We start from the raw sequence: 12,358 nt of genomic DNA, 5'->3' as shown, positions 1-12,358 counted from the left end.
TAAACTAACTGCTTTGACATGTCTACTAGGTATCACATGCCTGGCTTTGTGGCTTTGTTCATGAAAATATAATCTTACAAATCAGGAACAGGCCACTCAGCCATTCCAGCCTGTTCTGCCATTTTTAAGGTCATGGCTTCCTTGTTGAGCGGCGGGAGTCGGGATAGCACGAGGGGACTGCTGGGTAAGTAAAACCATATATTCTGGCACTGACTAAATCCGAAACACAACATGTGTAGTGTCTCCCATCCATCCTCCTCCTCTAACCAAAAGAATAGACACTGTGTGGAGGGTCAATGAGGCAAGTTTTTTTTTTCCTTTCTTTTATTTTGCTTTTGTTTGGCGGGAAGCTGTCGGAGGGAGGAGCAGTAGAGCAGAGGTGAGTATAAGACGGCCAGAGCTCGGGGCACGAGCTGCAAAAAAAACTGGGGTGATGTCACAGGGAGACTGTGACCTGATTGGCTGGTAGGAAATCTGCACTAAATTTGAAAAAGAAGCCAGGAAAGAAGTATCAGCAAATTTAATTAACTCATTGTAATAAATTATATAAATTAATGAAGTAATTAATTAAGTAGAAATGGCTGGCCAGGTGATGTGTTGTAGCTGTTTGATGTGGGAGTTAGCTGATCCCATTGCGAACTGCAGTGACCACATCTGCAGCAAGTGTTGGTTGTTCGAGGAACTTCGGCTCAGAGTTGATGAGCTGGAATCGGAGCTTCAAACACTGCGGCTCATCCGGGAGGGGCAGAAGTACCTGGACGCTGTGTTTCAGGAGGCAGTCACATCTGGTAGATTAAGTACTTCAAATTTGGTCAGTGGCCAGGGACAGCAGGGGGTGACTGCAAGTGAGGCAGGTAGAGGGATCCTGCAGTCAGGAACAGAGGAGCCTCAGCTCTTGACCTTGTCCAACAAGTACAAGGTAGTTGCTCCCTGTGTGGATGAGGAAAAGAGCTGGAGGGATGATGAGCCAACTGACCACTGCACCGTGGTACTGGAGGCCATTCAACAGGGGAGAGCAAAAAGACAGGTGGTAGTTGTAGGGGATTCTATAATTCGGGGGATAAATAGTATCCTTTGTAAGCAGGATCGAGAGTTGCACATGTTGTGTTGCCTGCCCGGTGCCAGGGTAAGGGATATCTCTGACCAGCTTGAAAGGATATTGGAGTGGGAGGGGGAGGATCCAGTAGTTGTGGTCCATGTCGGAACAAAAAACATAGGCAAGACTAGGAAAGAGGGCCTGTTTAGAGATTATCAGGAGCTAGGAACCAAATTAAAGAACAGGTCCTCAAGGGTTATAATCTCCGGATTACTGCCCGAGCCACATGCTAATTGGCATAGGGACATGAGAATAAGGGAAGTAAACACGTGGCTAAAAGAGTGGTGCGGGAAAGAGGGGTTCATTTTCATGCGACACTGGCATCAGTATTGGAACAGGAGGGATCTGTACCATTGGGACAGTTTCCATGTGAATCAAGCGGGGACCAATGTTCTAGCGAAAAGGGTAAATAGGCTAGTCAACAGGGCTTTAAACTAGAAAGTGCTGGGGAAGGGAATGGTGAAACTTGCCCCAGTGGGAAACAAAGCAGCAGGTTAACATATGCAGTGGTGGATTCAACTACGTGGAAAAATATGAAAGAAATGACAGGGAAGGAGAATTCAAGAGAGGTTATTAAAGTCTCCAGCATAGACACAAATAGGACAGAGTGTTTGGAAAGGGCTAGCAATCAAACACTGGAAAAACGAATGAAAATGAGAGAAGGGAGGGTTAATACAGGACTGAAGGTGTTATATCTGAATGTACGCAGTATAAGGAATAAGGTAAACGAGCTTGTGGCGCAGATCAAAATTGGCAGGTATGACGTGGTAGGCATCACGGAAACGTGGCTGCAAGGGGATCAGGATTGGGAACTGAATATCCAAGGATATACATCCGATCGAAAAGATAGGCAGGTGGGCCGAGGGGGTGGGGTTGCCTTATTAGTGAGAAATGAAATTAAATCAATCGGAAGAAACAAAGTTCTGAGGAAGGGTCACCGGACCTGAAACGTTAACTCTGTTTTCTCCTTCACAGATGCTGCCAGACCTGCTGAGCTTTTCCAGCAACTTTGTTTTTGTTCCAGAAGAAATGAAGTAGAGTTAGACGGTGTAGAAATGGTGTGGGTAGAATTGAGGAACCGTAAAGGTGAAAAAACCATAGTTGGAGTTGTGTACAGGCCTCCAAACAGTAGTCAGGAGCTGGGATGCAAGATACACCAGGAGATAGAAAAGGTGTTTCAGAAAGGCAAAGTCACGTGATCATGGGGGATTTCAAAATGCAGGTGGACTGGGAAAATCATGTTGGTTGTGATTGCAAGAAAAGGAGTTTGTGGAATGTCTACGAGAAGGCTTTCTGGAGCAGCTCGTGGTGGAGCCCACAAGGGAACAGGCAATACTGGATTTAGTGTTGTGCAATGAGGCAGACTTGATGAGGGAGCTTAAGGTAAAGAAACCCTTAGGAGGGAGTGATCATAAGATGATAGAATTTACTCTGCAATTTGAGAAGGAGAAGATAGAATCAGAGGCAATGGTATTACAGCTGAATAAAGGCAACTACAGAGGTATGAGGGAGGAGCTGGGCTGAATTGACTGGAAGAGGACCCTAGCAGGAAAGCCAGTGGAACAGCAATGGCAGGAGTTTCTGGCACTAATTCAGGAGACGCAGCAAAAATTCATCCCTAGGAAAAAAAAAGTATGGTACAGGGAGGATGAGGCAACCATGGCTGACTAAGGAAGTCAGGGATAGCATAAAAGCAAAAGAGAAAGCATATAATGTGGCGAAGGGCAGGGGGAAACCAGAGGATTGGGAAGCTTACAAAGACTGACAGAGGGCAACAAAAAAAAAAATTCGGAGGGAGCAGATTAAATATGAGGGTAAGCTAGCCAGTAATAGAAAGGGGGACTGTAGGAGTTTCTTTAGCTATATAAAGGGCAAAAGAGAGGCAAAAGTGGACATTAGACCACTGGAAAATGATGGTGGAGAGATAGTAGTGGGGAATAAGGAAATGGCTGAGGAACTGAATAATTACTTCGCGTCAGGCTTCACGGTGGAAGACACGAGTAATCTTCCAAAAATTCAAGAGAGTCAGGGGCAGAGCTGAGTATGCTGGCCATCACCAAGGAAAATTTTCTAGTAAAACTGATTGGCCTGAAGGTGGATAAATCACCTGGACCAGATGGACTATGCCCCAGAGTTCTAAAGGAGATAGCTGAAGAGACAGTGGAAGTGTTAGTGGTGATCTTTCAGGAATCACTAGAGTCAGGGAAGGTCCCAGAGGACTGGAAAATTGCTTACGTGACACCCCTGTTTAAAAGAGGAGGAGGGCAAAAAACGGAAAATTAAAGGCCAATTAGTCTAACCTCGGTCATGGGTAAGATTTTGGAGTTCATTGCAGAGGATGAGATTTCTGAAAATTTGGAAGTGTATGGTAAAATAGGGCAAAGTCAGCATGGGGAGGTCATGCCTGACAAATCTGCTAGAATTCTTTGAGGAAGTAATAAGCAGGGTAGACCAAGGAGATCCAATGGATGTTATCTACCTGGACTCCAAGAAGGCCTTTGACAAGGTGCCACATAGGAGGCTGCTGAGTAAGATAAGGGCCCATGGTGTTGGAGGCAAGGTGCTAGCATGGATAGAAGATTGGCTGTCTGGCAGAAAGCAGAGAGTGGGGATAAAAGGGTCTTTCTCAGGATGACAGCCATTAACAAGTGGTGTCCCACAAGGGTCAATGTTGGGATCACAACTTTTCACTTTACACATTAATGATCCAGATGAAGGAACTGTGGGCATTCTGGCTAAGTTTGCAGATGACACAAAGATAGGTGGAGGGACAGGTAGTATTGAGGAGGTGGGGAGGCTGCAGGAGGATTTGGACAGGTTAGGAGAGGGGGCAACAAAGTGGCAGATGGAGTACAACATGGGAAAGTATGTGGTAAGAAGAATAAAAGCATGGACTATTTTCTAAATGGGGAGAAAATTCAGAAGTCTGAAGTGCAAAGACACTTGGGAGTTTTAGTGCAGGATTCTCCTAAAGTAAACTTGCAGGTTGAGTCAGTAGTCAGGAAGGCAAATACAATGTTGGCATTTATTTTGAGAGGACTTGAATATAAAAGCAGGGATGTACTACTGAGGCTGTATAAGGCTCTGATCAGGTCACATTTGGAGTATTGTGTGCAGTTTTGGGCTCCATATTTCAGGAAGGATGTACTGGCTCTGAAGTGGGTTCAGAGGAGGTTCACGAGAATGGTCCCAGGAATGAAAAGCTTAACATACGAGGAACGTTTAAGGACTCTGGGACTATACTCATTGGAGTTGAGAGAGATGAGGGGGGATCTAATTGAAACTTACAGAATACTGAATGGCCTGGACAGAGTGGATTTTGGGAAGATGCTTCCATTGGTAGGAGACACTAGGACCCGAGGGCACAGCCTTTGAGTAAAGGGGAAGACCTTTTAGGATGGAGATAAGGAGAAACTTCTTCAGCCAGAGAGTGGTGAATCCATGGAATTCACTGCCACAGAAGGCTGTGGAGGCCGGGTCATTGAGTATATTTAAGACTGAGATAGATAGGTTCTTGATTATCAAGGGGATCAAGGGTCATGGGGAGAAAGCGGGAGAATGGGGTTGAGGAACTTATCAGCCATGATTGAATGGGCCGAATGGCCTAATTTCTGCTCCTACGTCTTATGGTCTTATGGCTAATCTGATTGTGACCTCACAACTGCAACTGCACTTTCCCATGACAATCTTTCAATTTATTGATGAACAAGAATCCATCTCCTTCAGCCTTAAAAGTATTCAAGGACTCTACCTCCTCCATCCTTTCAGGTAGAGAGTTCCAACAATGCATGTATTGCTGGGAGAAAGAAAAAAAAAGTCCTAGCTTAGTTAGGTTACCCAAGTGCACAGTACTTCAGATGTTTCTTAACTAGTGCCCTGTAAAGCTGAAGCATAACCTTGTTACTTTGTATTGAATTTCCTGTATGGTAAATGACAACATTATATTAGCTTTCCCAATTGGTTGTTGCATATTGGATATTGTTTGGAGTTCAGTTGGGGTTACAGCATACAAAGCCTAATCAGAGAGACTACTCTAGAATGTAAGGGTTGTACCTCTGTATTGGAAATTTGCTCATGTCACTCCACTCTTTCAGAAGGGTGATAGAGGGAAACCAAGGGATTACAAAATAGTAGGTCTGACATCTGTGGTGGGGAAAACATTGGAGGCTGCAATCAAAGATAGGTAACACCTCAAATTTTCAGTTAATCAAGGAAAGTCAGTACGGATTCCCAAAAGGCAGGCCTGACAAACCTTAAAGTTGTTTGAAAAGGTGTCAAAGATCGTGGACAGAGATAAGTCAATGGATGTTGTTTATGTGGACTTCCAGAAGGTTTTTGATGAAGTTCCACACGAGTCTATTAGCTAAGGTGGAAGCTTGTGAAACTGAGAGCAAATTAATGACATGGATAAGAAATTGGTTGGCTGGCAGGAAAAAAACTAGTTGGAAAAGTAGGTCAGTACTCAAATTAGCGGGACATGACTACTGGTGTCCTGCAAGGATCTGTTTTAAGTGTCAATTATTTACAATATCCATTAACAACTTGGATCATGGCATAAAAAGTCAAATATAAAAATTTACTGATGATACCAAATTGGGCAGCATTGTAGACAGTGGTGATAACAGTATAAAATTACAGTTGGTAGATTTGATGAACAAGCAATGCTGCAGCAGATGGATTTTTTCTAAGCAAGTGTGAAGTTATTCATTTCAGACTGTAAAAGGATAGGGTATATTTTCAAAAGCATGATGTTAGACAAAATAGATATCTAACAAGATTTGCGGGTCAGGTACGTTTAAAAATGCAATTTCATTTATACAGGGTGGAGCTATTACGAAGCTGCTTCATTACATTTTTTGAGGATTTAAATTTTCAAGATTGCGGACAATGATTCATTTGTAGCGCTGAAGAGACACCGATACTTTCTTTTAAAGGGGTTAATAAAAGGACATTGGAACTTTTTTTTAAAAAAGACACTTCTTAAAAATTGCAAGGCTTAAGACAATTGCTTGAATATAATTGCTGTAAATCACACGCCTGGGTTTACGGCTTTGTTTCAGATAAAGTTTGATGGGGAGTCTGCTGAGATAGACAGAAGTGACCCAGAACATCCTCTGCCTTTCTGAATAAAACCCTTTAGAGGGTACAATATGAATTGTGAAATTTTGTACAGATAACTGCCATTGTTTCTGTGTGCCCAGGACAATGACTGAAAGTCATCTTAAACATTTCATACGTGATCACTTTTCACTCCAACTCTTTCTTAAAATTTCCATAGACATACAAACAGGTAACTAGAAAATAAAAGGATAGAAATATTGAGATTGGGAAGGAAAAGCAATGTCAGAGAAGCACTGGTTAAGGCACCGTTTCTGATCACAAATGTACTGATTCTTAGCTATTGACACGGTTTGTGGATGCACCAATTCCCAGTCTTTCGTTCGCTGATTTGAGAATTTGCCATTTTAGTGCCTCTGAAGATAGTTCTTACCCTTTTCCTTTTAAAAGGGGATTTGCAGAGGGAACAACCTACAGAGAAATCTGAGTAAAAGTAACCGACTGCTAGGGATTTTCTTTTACTTCTCCACACAGAGGGACAGAAAGAGATAGAGGCTTTTCCTTCCCAGGCTTGATGTTTCTTCTTTATTGTCCACACCCAAGGGAATTTTTCCTGGGCACATGAGCAATCAAGTGGATATCACCTTGTTGAGCTCTCCTGAGTCCACAGTAACATGTCCCAGTTGAAAAGCCGATTGGCAAAGTTGCTTGGGACACACATTCCCAATTTTGTCCGGAATTCTCCCTCACTTCTGGAATAAAGCAACATTTTAGGTACAAGTCATAGTGTGGTCCAGTAACTCATTATTTTAAAACTGTAAATTATACCTTGATTTAAAACAATATCTTCTCCCATTTTAGTCCATAGTCCAAAAAACAAAATGGTTTTTACAATGGCCAGTGGGATAGGACAGTTAGCTACATCACTGAGTTGTAAATCTTGTTCCAACAGATGACGTGGTTCTGTGACAGTGACCTGGAACACCCTCAAGGACAATAGCAGTGTGTCTCACTCATCAGGAGGAAATGGCATCAAGGATGATGGATGCTACTTCCTCCTTTATCCCTAACACATCCTGAGCGTGCCTTCAGCTGTGACTTCTCTCTGTCGCAGCTGTTTGACAGCTGCTGGAGGTTGCTGCTCATCCTGAGTAGAAACCAAAGTCAAAGACATAAAAAAGATGGCTCAGAGGGAACCAATTACCACCAGCCCATGGGTTGTGTATTAAAAAAGTATTGATCAGACTTTCTAGCACCTTGACTTCCAGCCAGTGCCTGAAGGCATGCATTTCACACTTCCCTCGCAAAGCAACAGTGAAGAGTGTTGGCACAATTCCATTGGATGCTTTGAACCCAACTTATGACCTGATTGACCAAAGGGCACAGAACATTCAGTAAGGTCCAAGGCAGGAGGGGGTGGAGATAAACACATACCAAGAAGTCACACCCTCAGTGAAGACTCTCAATAAAGACTCGCAGCAAGACTCGTGAAGCAACCGAAGAAGACCCAGGAGAATATCTGTCCTGACTTGCAAGGCCCAGTTTAATGGAAGAGATCCAGCCCTACTTTGGAAAGGAAGGAGATTCCAACAGCCCAGCTCAAACACGTTGATTGTTGTGGGTAATATTCTTTCTCAGATGGATAGAGTAAGATAGAGAGTAAATATTGCAGGGATTTGGAAAATGCTCACGTGGTGTTTTTAATAAGGAATATTTTGTTAATAAAATTAAGTTGAACCACAAATCTAAATCTGTGTCCCTTTGTCTATTGCACCAATAACAGTAGTTGGGTGAATATTTTTAATACATAAACTGGTTGAAATGTCCAAAGCATGGATAACATTTTGCACCTGCCTTGTTTAGAACTCAGAACTGTTTGAAAGAAAAGTCATTATCAGACTCAAAACATTAAATTTTCTTCTCTCAATACCTGCTGAGTTTCTCCATTTCTGGTTTTTATTTCAGATTTCCAGCATCTACAGTATTTTATGGAAGTACTTTCTGAAGAAGGGTCCTGACCCGAAACATCAACTTACCTGCTCCTCTGATGTTGCCTGGCCTGCTGTGTTCATTCAAATCCACGATGTGTTGTCTCTGACTCCAGCATCTGCAGTTCTTGCTATCTACAGCATTTTGCTTTTATAGGATTTAAAGGAGATTGGTGAAGGATTGATAATCAGATGGTCCAGCTGTAACTTAATTTGAGCTGATTAGCAACATGAGGGGGAAAATAATATTACATTCACAGCAGTCGGAATTTGGAGTGCACCCCTCCACATTTTGTGTTGGATACAAATTCAAATTGTTATTCAAGTTACAATTGGTTAAATATGTGGGTAAAACAGGGAAAGAGTGGGTTAGAGGGCTGAGGTCGGACTGATTGGAATTCTCTTCGAAAGGCATGAGTTGAATGGCCTCCTTCTGTGCTGCATTATTTTGTTTTATGGGATTAAAGTCCATTGTGAAGCTAATGTGTTTATTGTTATGGATGTTTGAAATTCTTTTCCACAAATGGCAATGGATGCTGGACTAGTTGCTAACTTTAAATCTGAAAATAAAAATTAAGTAAAGTTATTAAGAAATATGGGCCAAAGGCCACAGATTTGCAATGAACTCATTAAATGATGGAACAGAATCATGGGGGTGAATGGCCTACACTTGTTCCTATATTCCTCTGCTGTTGAGAGTTAAAAGGTGGGGGATGGAGGTTAAGTGGCCTAGGAACAGAAGAAGCATCAGGATCTATGATTTCTCTCCTGAATGAAAGTCCTGGGAAGTGACAGCATTTAACTTTGCATAAAAACAACAGAAATTGTAAAGTGCTACTTTGACAAGTGAGACAATTATACAATAGTTATAAAATCTTCCAACCAATGTCTGTGAACTCCTCAGCAATTCCAACAAGCTAATTTACATTGTTACAAATGACGCTTCAGTGATGTGTTAATGTCCCATTCATCATACACTCCATTGACTGTCTTTGCGTTCAATCCTTGCTCAACTTTTCAATTTGCTCCTTAGAGTGGATTTAAATTACAAATTGTCAATCTGAGATCTTGTCCATTAAAGTCAGTACATTGTCCATATTTTATACTTTTCACGTGCCCAATCACATTGCCGCAGTATAGCGCTGTTGTAGCAAAAAGACCTACACTTGATAATGCAGGGTTCAAGTAAACTCAGACTTTCGTTGGAGCATATGTGCAAGGGAGTAGATTAAGCCATACTCAATGCCAAAAAATATGCACTTCACACTTATAGTACTCTACCCGCTGTTCCCCTTTCTCCAGGGCTGAATCTTACATTCGATTTGTTAAGTGCTCAGCACCTAATCACTCACTAGAGACAACTCAACTGTACCACAGAGATAGTAGGAACTGCAGATGCTGGAGAATCTGAGATAACAAGGTGTAGAGCTGGATGAACACAGCAGGCCAAGCAGCATCAGAGGAGCAGGAAGGCTGACGTTTTGGGTCTAGACCCTTCTTCAGAAATGGGGGAGGGGAAGGGGTTTCTGAAATAAATAGGGAGAGAGGGGGAGGTGGATAGAAGATGGACAGAGGAGAAGATAGGTGGAGAGGATACAGACAGGTCAAAGAAGTGGGGATGGAGCCAGTAGAGGTGAGTGTAGGTGGGGAGGTAGGGAGGAGATAGGTCAGTCCAGGGAGGACGGACAGGTCAAGGGAGTGGGATGAGGATAGTAGGTAGGAGATGGGGGTGGGGCTTGAGGTGGGAGGAGGGGATAGGTGGGAGGAAGGACAGGTTAGGGAGGCGGGGATGAGCTGGGCTGGTTTTGGGATGCGGTAGGGGGAGGGGAGATTTTGAAGCTTGTGAAGTCCACATTGATACCATTGGGCTGCAGGGTTCCCAAGCGGAATATGAGTTGCTGTTCCTGCAACCTTCGGGTAGCATCGTTGTGGCACTGCAGGAGGACCAGGATGGACATGTCGTCTGATGAGTGGGAGGGGGAGTTGAAATGGTTCACAACTGGGAGGTGCAGTTGTTTATTGCGAACCGAGCGTAGGTGTTCTGCATGTAAAAAGGAAACATTTGGCTAAGATGAATGAAGGCCCGTTATGTGCAGGATCAAGGAGAGTTTATAATGGGAAACAGATAAATGGCAGATAGCTAAATTATTATTTTTTGTCCATTTTCATTGAGGAAGAGACAAGAAATTTCCCAGACATAGAGATCCAAGTGATTAGGGAAATAAAGAGTTGAAGCAAATGAATATTTGCAAGAAGGTTGTACTGGAGAAATTAATGTGACAGAAAGTTATTAAGTCCTTAAGATGTGGTATCCTACCTCCCAAGAGTTGATGGAGATGGTTTTGTGATGATCAATGCTTTGGTGATCATATTCCAAAATTCTATAGATTTTGGGATGATTCCTGCAGATTGGAAGGTAGCAAGTGTCATCCCATTATGTAAGAGAAAAAAAGGCAACTACAGACATGTTGGCCTTATGCCAGTGTTACACCTCACTGGTGTAGCATTCTTGAAATCAAGCCCCTCAACTCTCAGAGTCATCACAAAAGTTAAAGATTGCATACAAGTATGTAAAATTCCCTAATTTACCCAATTTTCAGAGCCAGGTTGACAGAAAGAACAGACCATGTTTCTGCACTGAGGAAGAATTAATATTTATTACAGGTAATTATACTCTAGCTTTAGATAAACAATTATGAACTGTTGGCATATCACTTTCCTGGTTAAAACTCTAATTTCCTTATAAACTCCTCCTTACACTGATAGACAGACATAGACAGTAATAAAGAAGTATCATGGACAGGGTGTCATGGACAGAGTGAAAACAGGGAAAAGAGTTCAGTGGTCTCTGTTGGAGATCTGCTGAGATGGTTCTTGTCCTTGATCAGAATGTTGCTTCTTAGTCTTCCTTCTCCAGAGGCTTTAACTGGTTTGTGCCAGAGTGATTAGTTCACACTTACAAAAAGTCTCTGACTTATGACTTAAAAGTCAGAGCAAAGAGCAATGCCTGAAGGAAAAGTAATGTGTTTTCATGAAGCTTGAGGAGGCTTTTACTGTAGAGAATGGAGAAAGGTCCCAAGCTGCTGAAGGTTTAAAAACTTCTCACCATCTTTTTCACGCTGTTTAGTTGCCTGAGAATCATCACATAGTTTTTGGCAGGCAGAAAGTCATTGTCATCAATAATTGGTCACTAGTCCACAGACCAATCAATTCCTTACTGTTTGCTAATCTCCATTTGTGCACAACCCTTGGTTCCAGCATATTTGCAAACTACACTTCAATTGTTCTTGAACCAGCAGCTGTACAAACAGTACTTGCAATGATTGTCAGGTTACTTGCTTTAAAAGACTGTAATAATACTCTAACAAGTCCTTGGTTTTGAAAACCATTCTTTTCCTATTCCAGTCCACAATCAAAAATACAGAAAAATGAAAACAAAAAGTCTTACATCTGTAGGAGGGAAAATACTAGGATCTGTATAAAAGGATTACATGTGATAATGTAATGGATAATAATGATCTGATTGGGTAAAGTCAGCATGCATTTATGAATAGAAAACTATGTTTGATGAACTTGTTGGAGTTTTATGTGGATGTAACTAACAAAACTTATGAAGGTGAGTTAGTAAATTGAACTTTTGAACTAATGGGTGGTAAAGATTATACTTATCTATTGATATCAACGGTTAATTTAGTACAGATGATCAAGCTTCAGGAGTCTTGCTGACTATGACAATCCTCGCGGTGAAATGAGCACTCTTCAGTCTGCAGGGTTCAAACAAGCAAAGATTTTTATTGCAGCATTTCAGGAAGAAAACAGTCTGAAAGCCCTATTAAACTCAACTAAATGTGTACTTTACATGTATAGTATTTGATTCCTGCCCCTATTTGTATAGTTTCACAATTTCAAGGCTTGTTAGTTATGTGGAATCCTGTTTTTAGGACATCCTACATAACGAAACGGATCCAGTCTAACATTGTCAAATGTAACCTCGTATGCCCCTATGTAATCTGTGTGGCCCCACAGTTCCCTAAAATTAGTATCATCGAATATATTAAATGTACATGGAACTTGATTGGAGCATTTTTAAATTTTATGAAAATATGTAGTTTAAAATAAATAAGTGCATAAACAGTACAGCAAAACAGGCTATTATGTGCAGCAGCTACCAGTGTTAAAAAATCAGAGTCAATACAGTGTAGAGCTGGAGGAACAC

The 12,358-nt window shown here is 41.9% G+C and overlaps 1 long non-coding RNA gene across 1 annotated transcript in view; it reads left to right on the top strand.

The window, feature by feature from the left end:
- LOC125484784 overlaps nucleotides 1-7,822 on the top strand; it is an 18,914-nt gene extending 11,092 nt beyond the window's left edge. Inside the window, exon 3 of the long non-coding RNA XR_007263600.1 lies at nucleotides 7,107-7,822. This is a non-coding gene — a long non-coding RNA (uncharacterized LOC125484784). The remainder of the gene's footprint in view (nucleotides 1-7,106) is intronic.
- Nucleotides 7,823-12,358: the final 4,536 nt, after the last annotated feature.

The sequence above is a fragment of the Rhincodon typus genome, chromosome 14 (assembly GCF_021869965.1).
Source record: "Rhincodon typus isolate 14 chromosome 14, sRhiTyp1.1, whole genome shotgun sequence".
Classification (NCBI taxonomy): Eukaryota; Metazoa; Chordata; class Chondrichthyes; order Orectolobiformes; family Rhincodontidae; genus Rhincodon; species Rhincodon typus.
This window is presented reverse-complemented; position numbering and strand designations above follow the sequence as displayed.